Source organism: Alosa pseudoharengus, unplaced genomic scaffold, assembly GCF_046254945.1.
Source record: "Alosa pseudoharengus isolate Yale_2024_CS ecotype anadromous, Long Island Sound unplaced genomic scaffold, YU_APseudo_1.1 YU_APseudo_1.1_scf_8, whole genome shotgun sequence".
NCBI classification, from domain to species: domain Eukaryota; kingdom Metazoa; phylum Chordata; class Actinopteri; order Clupeiformes; family Clupeidae; genus Alosa; species Alosa pseudoharengus.
This window is the reverse complement of record NW_027468870.1, coordinates 23,379,961-23,394,960: the sequence shown is the minus strand read 5'-3', so window position 1 is coordinate 23,394,960 and position 15,000 is coordinate 23,379,961.

The following is a 15,000-nucleotide window of genomic DNA, read 5'->3' as shown; positions in this document are numbered from 1 at the left end:
GAGTAAGAGCAGCCTGCAAGAATTTTCCATGTAAGCACCAGAGAGCATGATTTCTTCTGATAATTAAACTCACATCTTTCCAGTACAACAATATGTATTTGCATGGAACCTACTGGGAAAACGGGATGCTTCTATTTAAAGCCCTGTCAGACTAGTCATTTACATGGAGCTCTGCAAAGCTTTTCTCATGACTAATCCCTGTGCCACAGGACACCGGCAGTAGCATAGACAAGAGGTAGGAAATTCAATTAGTCCAGCTTCACATGGCTCCTGGCACACATCCCCCAGATCTATCATTCCCATCAGAATTAATTTCCCATCAAGACTACAAATAAATATCTTGATTGAAAGTATTCACTGACAAAAAGCTCACATAAATATATATCATATATACTGTGTTTTACTTTGTACCCAAATCAATATATTCATCTTTGCTTTATTGCCATCTTTCACCGTTTTCCCAACTGTTGGGGTGAGAAGCAACCAACTGGCTGAGAGGATGGTGTGGTGGCTGGGGAAGGTATGACAGAGGGACAGGGCTTAGCTAGCATCTGACTTCCCTCTGCTGACTTTACTAGATGGGGCCCTATTGGTTTAGAGATCTTAATGCTCATCAATCAAATGCTTGATGGTGTTTTAAGCCCCCACCGTCGACTTCAAGGCAGCGCTGCGACCGTCGACTTCAAGGCACATAATCCTAACCTTAACCCTAACCCTAACCCTAGTGCCTCCCAAGCAGCGCTGCCTGGAAGATGACGTTGGGGGCTTAAAACACCCAATCAAACAAACCACTTATAATCATCAAAAACATGTGAAGGACAGATAAACATACCTGTCATTCCAGATAGCTGCCTAAACTCTTGTAGACTATTAATTTAGAAACGTGTAAAATTGTTTGAAATAGTAAAATATAATAATTTATTCTTTTTTCTGAATACAAAAATAGGCCCTATAGTCATTGAGCCAGAAGAGTTGGCCTGTAGGGGAATGAGTCTCATAGTGATTTTTGGCAAGGCATTTGTCACAGCCACACCCGGCTCCCCTTCAGCCACACCCACTGCTCACTCTCCTGAAGCTCCCCTCACTCGTTCACACTCCCCAGTCTACTAATGACCTGCACCTGTTCCCAATCAGCCTCACTCCCTACTTAAACCCCAGTCTCCTCGTCTTTGGCAACCCCTCATTCCTGTTCGGCGTGAAGAAGGTTTCCCCAGAGACTCAGACTCCTACCTGGGAATGGAATGGGCAAAGCGAGGCTTTATGAAACACTGAAAAGTTCGAAGCAATTGTGCCAAACTTTTCCGAGGCTTCGAAACAATTCCGACACCTCAGAGCAGTTTAGGGTGAAACAAATCTGTCAAATTCTTTGTATTGGAGATGTAGTCTTTAAAGTTCGTGGCTCACTGTGTTACCTGTGTTTAGTCTGTCAAAAGCTAAGCAGTCATGCCCTTGGTCAATTACTGGATGGGAGATCACATGAAGTCACAATAAAGAGAATCTTATTGCTGCCACTAGTGTTCTCTAAATCACTTTCTTCTTATAAAAACTCTCGATTTTTGACCATTCTGAGAGTTTACTTGACTTCATCATTAACTGTGTGGTTAATGATGAAGTAAGAAAACATACAGATATGATCTGAAACAATATGGCTACCTTACAAATCAAACGGGGATCGAACCACATTTAAGCAGCCTGGGCTACCGTGCAAAAAACACTCTCACTAACCACTACACCATCATGGTTATTGCTTAAGATAAGTCTACACTGTTAATTGAACGCGCGGGCACGCCTGCCGACACCAGTGAAATGCACCGAGGTTCACTTAACTTTGGTCACATGACATGGGGATTTTGAACGATGTTTCGAAGCTGTGGTCACATGACATGGCGGTTTTGAACCACGTTTCGAAGCAGTGTTTCGAGACACTGATTCGAGACGTCGGTTTCGAAAGTCACACCCCTACTACCTGGAAGCTCTTATGAGTGTTACGTGCGAACTTTGTTGAGACCTTGTTGATTCCTGTGGGCCTTTTGTGAGTATTGTTTGGACTCTTCGCTGTTGGTCACCTCCTGTACCTTGAAACTCCAGTGCTTCAGTAGTGTTTTCTCCTTTGCCTGCCTTCCATTGGACTTACTAAACCCTGCCAGTTTGTGAAATAAACCCATTTAACCCGATTCTCTGTTGTCTGAGCCTGTGTCGGTGACAGTATACCTACTAGTGCTAGAAAATAAGCGATAACATTGCATTGGTAGTAGCTTTTGTGTGTTATCACCCTGTTTATGTTTATTATATGCTCATACAGGGATGTATTACAGGTATGTAAATGCGCCATTATCTAATGAAATTTGCAATAATTGCATCCATTTCAAGTACAGAAATCTTTGGATTGGATACATTCAAGTTCAAATTTATTTTTTTGTTTTCATTTTGGTGACATATTATAGTGAAATATAATTCCTGAATGCTGTATTTTTGAAAATATCTTCATACATTTGCTGACAACCCATGCTATATATGTTCCAGAAATGTTATTTACTTTGCATTTAATGGCCATTTCTGCTGCCATTTTTCTTTTTCCGGCCTCCTGCTTCAGTTGATTTAGATGAGCATCAATTTTAATCAATGAGATATAGGCTAATAGCATATTCTACTGTACTGCATCAGTAAAATAAAGTTGAAACTAACAAGCTAATATCATACAGATGCCAATGGCGTGATGAAACAATGCTGTTAAAACATTGGAATTGTAATGCTACTAAAGATAGCTTGTTTAACACACTAATTGTTAGTAAGTATTTTCTACGTACAGTAGAATTCAGTTTAACATCTTATGCCATTTTACACATTCATTTGTCCTGTAAGGACCTGATGTTTTCTCTGTGCAAAACATTTTCATGACCCTCACAATAGCAGATGGTTTCTGTGGTAACTTCCTGTCCAAATAAAAGAACATATGGCCACACCATGGCCACAAACGGTATAAACTTTGACAAAAGTAGGTTTATAGCTATGTATAGAATGCCTGTTGACATTTTTCCCTAAAGAGATTTACTAGTTTTCAAGTCTGGCTAGAATGGAAAATAACCAACAGTGGCATTCCCTGACATGGATTGTTCGAACAAAGGTCACATCATTTCATGTGGTGATCATATTAGCAGTGGAGATTTCCTGTTACAAGACAGTATGATGGGTCTTTTGTGCCACACCAACAAAGCACAGTACATGTTAGCTGTGTTGTCATATCAGCAGCTGTCCCAGCCCGCACAGCACATAGTATCTCTGAATTACATCCACTCTCTGTTTACACTCCCTGATAACTAGAAGCACACACAGCCAATGTGTGGTTTTAAAGTACAGAATATGTAGCAAATGGCCACAATTTCTTAACATCCTGCTGTTTTTTTCCCTTGAATCAGGAAATATCTTTTATTATCTACCACTGTCTCCACAATGCGAGGAGCACTGTGTTTCTCCACTTATCAGTAAAAAGGGGCTCACACAAACTCTCAATACAATACATTCCATTTCACTAAATCCTTGACCATTTTTTGTTTTTATGGTAACAATACATTAAGATGAATTTGTTGTACAGTATCTTTAAATTTCAAGGTTAAAGGTAGCTGTCTATGATAAATCTCTGTCATCCTCTTCAAGAACAGCCCTCTGTTTTTCGGTCTCGCATTTCACTGCCTGACAATCGGACACCGGAGTTCAATTCCCAAACCTACATGCAATTCCATGTCACTTTGGATAAAAGCGTCTGCTAAATACCAGGTCAACTTTAACTTTTAGCTTTAAATATATATTCCTCAAGCCAAACCCATGCATCATCAGATTGGTCTCAGCTTAAGTGTCTGTGGAGTGCTAAATACATCCCACCATAGTAATACAGGTAGCCTACAAGCTGCAAAATCACAGTATTTGTGTGAGCAAATGTTGAGGGCCATGTGGACATTGCTAGCTTCAAATAAACTGATGTGTCAAATCAAGCAGAGAGACTTGACACATGGTTTCTCATATCATTACTCTGTGAGCCCTGAAGAGATTTGATTAGGGCTGGGATTTGTGATATCCGCTGACAGTGTGTGCACACTGGGGAATACTGTGTGTGGGATAAAACGCAAAGCAAATGACATTTTCATCTCCAGACAATGCTGTTAATTTGCAGAGTGGGGAATGTGTAAATAGAGACAGATGTACAATCCCACAAACAGCACTTCAATGAATTGGGCCCTATATTGGTCCTTTGTACTTTGTCCTTACCTCTAAGAGAGCTCTAGGTAACCTTTTTGTCTTGAAGGAAAGGTGCCTCTATATCTCGTCTTCAGAAAGAAATAGCACACAATTCTGCAATCATTGTTTGAAGACAAAACAAACAACTAAAGACAAATGCCTTTATGCAAATGAGTGGTGCTGAATGGAATAAGCCATGTGTAACTGAGGTAGGTACAAGAAGGTAAACATTTTCTTATGCAATAAATATGACTTCCTGAAGACTCGGACATTTGTCTTCATCTATGAAGGTCTGACTGACTGAGACGTCAGCTCATCGATAAATTGGTTCATCCATTGAGTAAGCAGTGCTGCGCTTTTCTATTTCCTGCACTTAAGTTGTACTTAAACTGCACCTGCAGTATAACATAGGGTGTACAGGCTCCCCTCTATCCTCTGTGAAGAGCTGGCATTCTGGCAGTTTCATAATTATTCAGGCATTTAAATTCAAACCAAGCTCTCATGATGCTACATAGCTGTGTTACAAATGGACACATAAATGAAAAATAAAGCCTGCTAATATTCATGACGGCTTTCAAAAGACACAGCCCAATGCTTTGGCTAGTCTAAATGGACACATTTACATAGCTGTTGTGTGCAGTGGAGCACATTTATTGTTTTCGGTTTTGAGTAGCAGATGTCTCGCAATAACTTGGTATGCTAAAAGATGGCAGTGTGGATACAGCTTTCAGACAGCAGGTATAACTCAGAAGCTTAAACACACAAACACAATGATGAACAGAAAGAAAGCAGCTGGCTAGCATATGAGTGAGCAAATATATGATTCACTAGTCTTATTAGAGATCATCTCAACTGTAAGGAGGGTGCTATTGCTATTGCTTTAAACATGATACATGACAATTTTGCTTCCCCACAATGGTAATCCTGAAATAAACTTACATGACTGAGGAAGAGACTGATTTCATTTTATTTAGTTTATTTTGTGATCCATAGTTCAGCCGTTTTATCATCATGCCATTACATTTTTCAGCAAATAAATACCACAAATTACACATTATTACTAAAGAGCTATTAATACATTAGTATTTTAGAGGAAAGAATGAAAATGAAGGAATAAAATTTGTCTTAGGGAACACTTATAGAATACCCTTTATTATGATCAAGTTAAGAGTTATTTTCAAAAGTATTTCCAACTTACTTTTCATGAATGTCATTATCAAAAATGTAAAGGTTCAGTAAACCTTTGAAGGACTACAATATATCAATGGAACAACAGTGACTTCTGTTTTTATCATTGAATTATCTGAGCTACTCTGACTTATTAGTCCTATGTATACCCATCCATTCTGGTATTTCAGTATACATGTTGATTACAATTTCTTTTTACTTTGCTGAAAATTCTGAACCTGTTTAACTGCTTTGATGTCACTCTGCATGTTTACTTTCCCACACACTCTAAAGGCCACATATTAGACCCTGTCTGCTCCTCTGGCACCACCACGTCTAACATGTGCTCAGGATCTTTCTGTCTGCAATCATAAGGCCGTGAGCCCCAGAGCCGCCTCTAGCGCCATTACATACAGGACCACTAACAGCATAGTCCAGTGTTTCTCAAACTTTTTCAGACCAAGGACCACTTAAAAAAAAAAACACGGACCACCTAGCTTATAAAAAAGAGTAAACCTACTTCAACAGTATATTACACAATAGGCCTACTCACTGAACCACCTTGCTTACTGTCTTTGTACCTTGCTTATTGTGTCAGAGGATTCATATGATTTAAACTGGCATAGCTTACATAGGCAGTGTTGCAAAACTGTTTGGATTTACATACAAGTTGGTTCAATATTGCAAACAACTCATCTATATTATATTTTATTTTGTCTTTAATTTTTTCACAACAAAAAAGCACTATCTACCACCAGCTCCTGTCTACCCTGACTACCTTTTATAATGCGCGTTCTCCCTTCTGTGCTCCTGCTAGATCCTTCTCTGCCTTTTTCCCAGTTGATTAACAGTATGTCTTTAACCTTGCTAGGCCTATCACCTGCCTCCTCGACCCTATAATATCTCATAATATCCCATAATATCTCTCTCTCTCTCTCTCTCTCTCTCTCTTCCTCTCTCAATATTAAATTAATCTCTCATTCATCAGCTGAAAGGAGATCTAGGATGGGCGGGGCCAGGCTAGTACTGTATACTTGTGCAATACAATTACAGACGTACATTAAGGGGTCACCAAAGAATCCTTTTGTTACTTGTGACCTTTTAGAGAATATGAAAATGAGTGTGGCTTTAGAAAACACATATTTTTGTACAAAATTTGAAGATTTTTGGCAAACAAGGGTAGAGCATGTAAGAGTTGTGATTTACAAGGAGTTTTAGTTTAAGTGGATGGGGAGAAGTTGAGATACGCAATTTATTTTCTTCGCATAGTACAAGGCAGCACCATGTGGCGGTCATAAATATGTACCGCTATGCAGTACATCTAGTTAATTCAATTAATTTCAACCTGCAGCTGGCAGGCACTTGGTGTCAGTCAAATAGTGTTCTTGTAACTAGCAATGAGGTCATAAGTTAACTTTGGCTGGCTGTTATAACATTAACTAATATAGCTAATATTGTTTGTTAGTATCATTATAAACCAAAGTTGCTTTGTCATCTTAGGCTATTTAGCATTTAGGCTATAACTACATTATTGTACTATAATGTATGCCTGCAGGGAAAAAAAAGTTTCAAATTATTTGATGCTTTAATGCAGCTTTGGGGAATAGTAGGCTATGGGAGGTGCGCATATTTCAGTGTCCGGCCAATAATAGAGGGCCACCTGGGCCAAAAATGCCAGGGCTGATTAAGTCCAGCCATGCTGCTGAGACACTTCTTCATGCATTTATCACCTCCAGGTTATACTACTGTAACATCCTAGTCTCTGGAATCTCAGCAAAGAATAAACAGATTACAGTATGTACAAAATCTGCTGCTATAGGGTGCTCAGATGCACTAGGCCATGGAATTACATCATCCCCATTCTTTAGCATCTACACTGGCTCCCAGTTCAATACTATATTCAATGTAATCATTCTACTAGTACACAAATCTCTCCACAATCCCTCCTTATCTATCCAATCTAACTCCTTACCCTTAGTCTTACACCTAACACTCTTCAGATGCCCATCCGTTATCCACTCCCCATGTACTGCTAATATATTATTATTATTATTATTATTATTATTATTATTATTATTATTGTTATTACTAGTGCAGTGCCCGTTCAAACATTTCCTGTAGAAAACCCCAAGCCCAATTACATGCCCACAAGTACATGTATGCCTGATAGGGAAAAACATCATTCCAGCTAAGCATTTAATAATGAATACTGAATATTATATTATAATATATTAGTCTATAATTAACGTGCAGTAAGCAGAATTTAGGCATGGCTGCATGTGGCATTTTTACAGATCAAAATGACATAAGCCTAACAGCTGTTCTGAGTTAAGGCTATATGTTTATTGTTAAACTTACTGAATAACTTCCTGATAGAGAAGACAAACCATTTTGTGGAATGATGCATCATCATATGAAATTTGCAAATGATCAAACTCTGGTAGCCTATAGCCTATAGCTTTGATAAAAAGGCTATATGTTTAGCCTATTCAATAATGTAATGATATACAGTAGAAGCCAAACCATTTTGTAGAGAGATTTGCAACAATGTGATTCAAAAACAGTCTTTGGTAGCATAAGTGACATGTCGCTATATCTGCCCCTTGTTGTCTAGCTGTGTGGCATTCTGAAAAGTCCTTAAATTATTAGCCTATCGTTCGTTTCAATTTGGGACCTTGCAGTCAGAATTGTCATTGTTTTTTTTTTTCCAAAGTAGCCTGGGCCCAGTTTCCCGATAACGACGGAGACACGCTCTTACGAGGGTTTTCTACGATTTATCTTACGATCGTTCGTTTGGTTTTTCCGACTGTTTCCCGAACATGCTCGTAGCGTGAACGCGCGTGCACTGCTCTTAAAGGGGTGGTTCAGGATTTTGGACATAAGACCTCATTTCCAAGTAAGCAAGTGTGATATTTGTCAGTGGAGACCGTTTTCAACACGTTTCATCCAGTCCTTCTAATTGCAGAGTTCGCAGGTGCTACGCTAGCGCAAGTCAACGGTATGTGCTAGCCTGCCACTAAAGACAGTCTTACCCACTCCAAAGTACACCCGAGGCAAATTCCAGACAATCGATGTAAATGTCTGTGTTGATAGAATAGTGTGAGAAATACAACTACCCTCGCATCGCGTTGCAATAGTTATACTTTGGTCCCTGAAGTTGGTAGTAGTCATTTTGCATCTCAGCGGCGGACTGATATTACCAAGGCTACTACTAGGTATCCCCATTGGAGTGCGCTTTACTGTTTACTTTTCGGCGCAGTACTACTAACCGGAGCAAGTATAATTCCGCCACTGCTAAGAAACTAGTCCCTCAAAATGTAATGCGATCGTTGAAATGCAAGGATAGAATAACGTTAGAAATAACACTATCAAAACAGACATTTACATCGATAGTCTGGCGTTATAATTTATTTGCCTCGGGTGTACTTTGGAGTGGGTAAGACTGTTTTTAGTAGCAGGCTAGCACATACCGTTGACTTGCGCTAGCCTAGCACCTGCGAACTCTGCAATTAGAAGGACTGGATGAAACGTGTTTAAAACGGTCTCCACTGATAAATATCACACTTGCTTACTTGGAAATGAGGTCCTATGTCCAAAATCCTGAACCACCCCTTTAAGATGCTCTTAAGGGGAGCTGTCCACGTTAATAGTTCTGAAATATCCTCTAATTTGACAGTGATGTCAGGTGACTGCACGTCACAGCTATAGGCCTACCATTTAAACTTCGGATCTACACATTAATTCACATGAATACGAAAATAGAAACACTTTGACATCTGCATGTAAGCATCCCAAGTATAGGTTATATACCACACAGATATAAATAATTGTAATTATTTTAAGATTAGATTGTTGCACCATGCAATAATTTTTCGCGGTGTCACTTAAGAACACTTTTGAAGATAATAAAGAAGTCGAGTAAGAAAATTAGGAAATGTGTAGGCTTAGATTTTGATGCAGTACAGACTAAACCACATGTTGGTTTCTCCGCTTTTCACCTCATATGCCTAATAAAATATAGCCTTCACTTAAAGATAATGTCAAACTATTTTGGCAACGTCTTGTTTGATTGCATTTTTGTCCGCTTGCCATCACATTATTATTACCATTAAATGTAGGCTATGCTATTTTGCACGCTAAAATCTGATTAATCACAGGTAAACACAATAAAGAATGGGAACGTAAATTGGATTATGTATTCTAAGTTGTAATTCCTCTGTATGTCCTGTTGGTGACCTCAGTGAGAAGTACTGTTAAGACGCTCTTAGCCGGTAACGAGTACTCTGGAGCACTCGTAGATCTACGAGTGTTTTCACGACGCTCTTAAGCTACGATGGTTTCGGGAAACAGTCGGCAAATCTTAAGACGTTCGTAAGAGGGACTTTACGACGCTCTTAGGCTTAAGATGCTTTCGGGGAACTGGGCCCAGCCTAAGAGCTTCGTAAAGTCCCTCTTACGAACGTCTTAAGATTTGCCGACTGTTTCCCGAAACCATCGTAGCTTAAGAACGTCGTTTGCATGGGATATTATGGTAAGTGTGCATGCTAAATTTGTATAATACATGGGGTATTGCAAAAGAATAAGGTTGGTAATGTACATCGTTTCGACATGAGTAAGTTACATAAACACAATTCTTCATAACTACCGTGTTAGTAAAATGATTGAATGTCCTGTGAATTAATAACTAGATGTAACGTCAACGTGTGATTACTAGCTGTCTTTCAATGATATAATGTTAACATGTTTTCCGCTAAAATGGGGCGTGATGCAGATCAAATGTATCTTTATGATGATGCGCCGTTAGTAGGCTACGTAAAGGCATGCTGCACACACTTGGTTGGGCTAACGAGCCGGACAAAGAGTAGCCTAGGCTGACGCATTAGTTGTGTGCCGCCAAAGATTTTTTCACCGTCACTTGTTCTGTTATCAACATTCCTCTTTGGCTGCTACTATTTGCGATGCACTCTGCTTTCGACATTCATTTACATTAGATTCCATTCTTTTCAATACAACTCCGCACACCATCATCGCACTTTGCAGCCGTGTAAATTCAGTTATATTTGGTCGCTGCTCCATAAAATCCATTGTTCATCCAGTGTTTGCCTGTTAAAAACTTTGGCGTTGACGAGTGTGGCAAGTGACAGTGCACCATAGACTGTAGACCTATAAAATGGCAATGCACTCATGTTGAAAAGTTCCTTATTTTCAACTGAACTCAAAGATAATGAATATAGTATGAATATAATATTTTCTGTTTGTTATGCCCTTTATAATGTGTATAGGCCTACATTTTGTGCATGCACTTCTGCAGTAGCATTTATTTCAGTTTATATCAGCTATATTTCTGAAGAATATATTGTTTTGCCTCAGGTCTGCTGCACATCTTTTGAAATTTGATTTGAAATAATCAAATAGACCTATGTCTTAAAGTTCAGTTAATAAAGTAACTTGCTTTGCTTTCATTTGAATCCCAATCAAGATAAACAATAATTGCTTAATATTGTTAATATGGACTCCTGGAAAGTTCAGAAATGCAAAATAATAGAATTTTAATCATATGATAAAATATGCGATTAATCGTGATTAATAGGGCTGTAACGATATACGATTTGAAACCGAAATCGCGACATTCATATCCACGATACTGTGTCGCAGTGTGAAAAGGCAGAATCGCGACACACCCTTTCTAGTGTTTCACGCAGTGCTTTGCAGCTTACGCGCCGCAAAAGCAACCCACATATCCCGCTTTACTTATCGGTAGCCTACGTTGACCAAAAACATAAATAAATAAATAATAATTTCATACCTCTCTTTGCTTTCATTGTAGACTATGTGTGCAACTTTACCAAACAGTAGTAAACCCCCTCTCCTTGCCCCGCTCTCTCCCGCGCTCCCTCCCTCTCACTCTCCCTCCCTCTCCTGCTCAATGAACACGCGCCACTTAAATAAAACATTCACAATCGTGAAAGCAAGGACGCATAGAAGACGACTAGCTAAATTACTATTAAATCCGCTTAGCGTCATTAGCATGCTGCACATATTTGTTTAAAACTCTTGCATTGAAGTTCACTGATCATCTCAATACCAACGTTTCCCAAAAGGACCTGTCCCAAGGAGAACAAGTATTACCTTGAAACTTAAACACACATGGGGAAACTGAACAGTCCAATCAGTAGACTATGATCGGCTAAGCTAGCCAACTATGCTACTTTGTTTACAATATTTCCAGGCTTCAACCAGACAGCTGAATGTATAGAACGCCGGTCATTATTGGGAAAATAAGTCCCTTCAGGGCGGAACAAGACCCATCAGCTGCGCATCGGGGTCCGGTTTGCCCTGTCGGGACTTATTTTCCCAATAATGACCTGCGTTCTATACATTATCCCACTTATTACACAGCTACTTGCCAAAACGAAATAATAAACTCCCCAAGATATGCCTACATAGCCTAGCCTATTTGTTACCGTTCATCGTGGCATTTGCTGAAACAAATAGTTCACAACAACACACGCTGAACTTGAATCAAACGTTCTTAGAACACAGCTGATCAACCTCTGCTTTCACTTTTGAATGAAGTTCCAGTCCTTGCGTAGTGATATGAAATACCTGAATTAGAAGCACAAACTCCGTTGCCATTGACAGCGGTCATTATTTTTTTCAGAGGTCCTTTCCTAAGAAATAATGACCTCTAGAACTTTGGGAAATCCCATTCAGGTCAATGGAGTGTTCTACTTGCCTTGTGAAGAGCCGTGTAATAAAATGATATAGTCACCGAATGATGACTGATTGCACTGAAAAAATGTCCCCCCGCCTCTTTTATTTGCTCTGGTTGCACTCAAAAAACTGAAATTTGGGGAACATTCGATTCAGTTAAAAGTAAAAAATCAAGGTTGTGTGTGCAAATTAGATCATTAATTAATAGACACCCGAAAATGGTAACACCGAACACGTTATTAATGCATAACCGATATGTGTATGTATTAGTGCTTATTAAGGTCTGTATTAAGCGTCATTACATATTTATTAGGTCTTTATGCAACAATTTCTTATTCTTACTCAATCAGTGAACTAGATGTACCGCAGAGCGGTACAAAATATGACCGCCGCCCAGTCCAGCACATTTTTTCCACAAAAAGAAATCACGCTGAAAGGCCTATATGATTCTAACTGTCTCACTAAATTGCATTATCCACACTCAATTCTCACTGGTATCTGCTAGACAACAAATACCAAAACATGATTGGTTCATAGATTTCACATGTAAAATTCATTTTATACAACCCCATTTCCATCTTGCCTGTTCATAATTCTGAGAAATTCTTGATTGTTTGTGTTATGTTTATGTTATGTGTGTGTGTGTGTGAGTGTGTGTGTGTGTGTGGGTGTGTGTGTGTGTGTGTGCGTGCTTGTGTGTGTGCCTGCGTATGTGCCTGTGCATGCAAGCGTACATATGTCTACTGTGTGAGTATGTGTCATACGTATGATTACTGTGAATGTATGTGTGTGTGTGTGTGTGTGTGTGTATCTGTTTGTGCACATGTGTGCACATGAAATGGGTTAACATGACCCCTGGAGGCAAACATACGGAAAAAAATGGTCATCCTAGGCCCTACAGTTCTCAAAATATTCACAGAGAACTGTGTCTGCCCTACCCTCCTTTTGGGGGGTCCAGTCCAGCGGGGGGGCTACAGATCAAAATGAAAAATGACGGTTCCATGCTATCCATGTGGGGGTACATGCCCACCAAGTTTTGTGTACCCCGGTCTTTCAGTGTCCCGGGAATCCTTGTTGGTGTACGTCACTAAATGTACACATAAATTATTTTATTGTAAGGCCCCCCATGAACGAAAGTACACAAAACTTGGCATGCATTCGGAGAGTGTCATAATGATCCTACACTTTTAATTTCGTGCAGTTTTGACCTTGTCAGCCAGAGATATTGTGATGAAAACACCTAATTTTTTGCTTTTTCATTTTTAACTAGGTGGCGCTATACATGAAATAAGTGGTAATGGGATGGGTTGACGTGCCCCCTTAAGACCAACATACATAAAAAAGGTGGACCTCCTAGGCCCTACGGTTCTCGAGATATTCACAGAAAACTGTCTCCGGCCACCTACAGGCCAGTTGGTGTATAGTAACATAAATTAATTTATTGTGTGGCCCCCCATGAATGGAATTCCACAAAATTTGGCGTGCATACAGAGGGTGTCATAATGATCCTACACTTCCAATTTCGTGCAGTTTTGACTATGTTAGGTCATAGATACCTTCAATTACAACACCTAATTTTTACTTTTTTGTGTTTAACTAGGTGGCACTATACATGAAATGAGTGGTTATGGAATGGTTTGACATGGCCCCTTGAGATCAACATACAAAAAAAAAATGGTCCTCCTAAACCCTACGGTTTTCGAGATATTCACAGAAAACTGTGTCTGCCCTACCCTCCTTTCGGGGGGTCCAGTCCAGCGGGGGGGCTACAGATCAAAACGAAAAACGATGGTTCCATGCTATCCATGTGGGGTTACATGCCCACCAAGTTTCGTGTACCCCGGTCTTTCAGTGCCGCTTCGCTGCGCGGCGGTCATAATTATTCTTGGTAAATCTTGAATAAGCAACTAGTTGGTCTTAATGTAAGGTTATTAATACATAGTATTAATAGAAAATGTATAGCCTTCTAATACATTATCTTAATATGTTATTACTCTGTCACTGTAAGTCACATTTAGACAGTGAATTAGTCTATACACTCTCTATTTTAATCCATACTATATACCAGTAACCTTAGATCGAGATCAATTGGTTGCTTAAGGATTTACAAATAATAACGGATCTATTGATTAAGAATAATAAATTGTTCAATAAAGACCTAAGAAAATATGCAATGGTGCTTAATACAGACCTTGTTGAGCACTAATACATACACATATTAGTTATGTATTAATGGCTAACATGTGCTTGCTAAAATAAAATGTTACCCAGAAAATAAATGATAAAGATTGTAAAGTACATTGAATCTTCAGTGTTAGAAACCTTTTTTTTTTTTTAAAAACAAGAGTTTTGTCAAAGTTCTCAGTTTCAGTCCATTTTCTATACAGTATATGTATGTAATGTATGTACTGGCCTATAACTATACATGATGCATGAACACTTCTATATTCACTTTTTGTAATGACATTTTTAAATACTGAGTTAGTGTTTTATGTCTCCCCTGCTATCACAAGTTTCTATTCAAAATATTCTGAGGACCAATACAAAATGCTTCCCCTGCTTCCATTTTTTTCCAGCTTAAAGTGTTAGCTTTTCATTCACATGAAGTATATTCGAGTATGCAACTATTACTGATAAGAATCTTCCAATAACGTATCTACTCATTCGGCTACTCGGGGGGTTGCCTCTGAGCAATGGCCTCATTTAATATTGAGTAGACTACTCTGTGTGCACGCAGGAAACCAGCAATTAAGTGCATTCCCTGTGTGCACTAACATGGTGGGATAAAAACTCTGCAAGGCCACTGATTTGAACCTTCACACTAAACTCCAACATCAATTCAAGTTAATGAATTGTGACTGAATTCTTCAAACAATGTTAACACTG